Raw genomic sequence first — 2,661 nt, forward strand, 5'->3', positions numbered from 1 at the left:
AAGTCAAGCGGAAGTGGGGCTACCTGTATTCCGCCCCCCCCCCCCATCCATAGACGGAGAAAAAAATCAATCCCTACCACTGCTTGGAATGGGAAGGAAACATTTAGAACAGATCTTGAGTGAATGTTTCCCCTGGATGGGGGCATGGTTAGGACATTGAGAGGACGTTGGATGCATGAGATCTACGGCCTTTCCCTGCCCACCCATGACATGCCCAAACACATGTTTTCCCCCTATTTCAGCAGTTGGAGACTCAATCTCAGGAGAGGGATTGACTTCAAAGGTTTCCCTTGTGGCAGAGTGGAGCCAAGAGGGGGATTTTGAGCTCAGGAAAAACCCCTCGGAGGTTGGAGCTCTAAGACCTTGGAGGACTTTTCCTGCACAATCCTATGCTCCTGGAATCTTGTCTAGGGACCATAGGATGACTTTCTTAGGATACTATTTCATCTTCTTCCACAGCCGTCTCTGTGCCTTCCTTGACATCTGTGGCTATATTCACACCAGAGATTTAAACTGATTCGCAGTGCAATCCTATTCATGTCTACTCAGAGGTTCAATGGGACTTATTCCCAGGTGAATCTGTAGAAGATTGCAGCTTTTATAGATCTTCCCCAAACACTCTTGGGAATTGTGTATAAAGCAGTGGAAGGGAACTCATGTGAGGGATACCATCCAAAGATCTCAGCAATAAGGATTGTTTTGGGGAAAACATGAACTGTTAAATGCTATGAAACATGTTCTCACATTATTTCTAAATTAGCTGTATAATCTTCAATGTGAGTTAATGGCTGAGCTACATTACCTTCTGTTACACTGGTTGGCTGCAAAATTAACATCCTAATGCGGGATACATTATTTTACAGTAAACCCCATAGTAGGTAGCAAGTTTACTGGCTGTTATCCAAAAGTGTGGATCATCTGAAAAATTGTAACACGTGTGTACACATGTGCACCAGTGGTAAAAGTGTAAAACTGTTGCCTTCTTTCCCTGCATGCAATCTAACATCTGACTAGACACTGCATAGGAAACAGGATGCTGACCTAGATAGACCTTTGGTGCACTCTGCTCTTAGGTTCTTTAATTGCTAGACATTAAAAACTGTATAAAGAAAGATTTCACTTGACTGATGGCTACCTCCTGAGCATCGAGAAATTGCCTCTCTCCCATCCTGATTCAGTTGGAATCAAAGCAATCTTTGATTCCACTGTAACTTTCTTTCAAGTATGTACTCTTAAGATCAAGATATTAGAGCTCATGCTGGAAATGGCAAAAATGGCATCATAATGCAATATGCATATTTGAACTGTCCTGGGATTCATTATGTTCATGTTATTTTTACGCAATTACATAAACAGCACTATCCTCTGGCTCTTGATAGCGTTGTTAAACATTTCTCCTTCCATCCTGAGAACATCCTTTTTTTTTTAACCCCAACTTTTGTATAGCTGATTCTGCAAAGATATATTCTGCAAAGGTTTAATACAGTATTGATGTGGTTTGCAAAATCACAATAAGCCACAGTTGTGATGCATGCAGGGCACTATTTCCAAAATGTAACCACAGAGAATCAGACATCTCACATCGTTCCAGAAGGAGCAACTGGAAACGGCAAAAATGTTAGATTCTCTGGAATCTATTTATTGTCATTCCACCAATGAGGGGTGTGTGCATGTGTTTAGGGTTGCCATATGCCCTGGAAAACTGGGAATGTCACGGATTCCAAGACATTCTGAAATGTCCCTGCTGGCTGGTCAAGAATTAAACACACATTATCGGGGAGTAAATCCCATTGAACTCAATGGGGCTTTTGAGTAAGCATACACAGGATTGCACTGTAAGCCTCCTTATGAATAATAATAATAATAATAATAATAGGCAACATTGTACCTCTCGTGTTTATTGAAGTCCCTGTCATGGATTTTTAAAAAAGTTTAATTGAGTGAGGGAGCTACAATTTATGTTGCTAAAATGCATGGTCTCTTCTTTCGTTTGCTTGTTTAAAAATAATAATATAAATCTTGACAAGAAACCCAGGGAAGCAAAAGTCTTTGAAAGTGAGTTGGCCACCTTAAGGTAGGGTGACCATAAGAAAAGGAGGACAGGGCTCCTGTAGCTTTAACAATTGTATTGAAAAGGGAATTTCAGCAGGTGTCATTTGTATGTATGGAGAACCTGGTGAAATTACCTCTTCATCACAACAGTTAAAAGTGAAGGAGCTATACTAGAGTGACCAGATTTAAAAGAGGGCAGGGCACCTGCAGCTTTAACTGTTGTGATGAAGAGGAAATTTCACCAGCTTCTCCATATATACAAATGACACCTGCTGAAATTCCCTTTTCAATACAACTGTTAAGATACAGGAGCCCTGTCCTCCTTTTCATATGGTCGCCCTACCTTAAGGCGCACTTTCAGGCAGGAATTGCAGGACTTCTTTCTTCCTAAACATGCCTAGGATTGCGCTCTAAAACAACCAAGGCAAAGGAGAAGAGGGCGTCGGCATCCAACTCCAGGGAGGCGGGGACGCCAGTTCGCCCAAAGCTCCCGCCCTCTTCCTCCTGGCTTTGAGGCAAATGGGAGGCGCTGGGCCGAATCCCCGCCCGCCGTGCCCTTGCTCGGCTGAACTCCGCTGGCGTCCTTCGCCCAGGCCTGCCCGCAGCAGC

Source organism: Elgaria multicarinata, chromosome 10 (assembly GCF_023053635.1).
Source record: "Elgaria multicarinata webbii isolate HBS135686 ecotype San Diego chromosome 10, rElgMul1.1.pri, whole genome shotgun sequence".
Taxonomy (NCBI): Eukaryota; Metazoa; Chordata; class Lepidosauria; order Squamata; family Anguidae; genus Elgaria; species Elgaria multicarinata.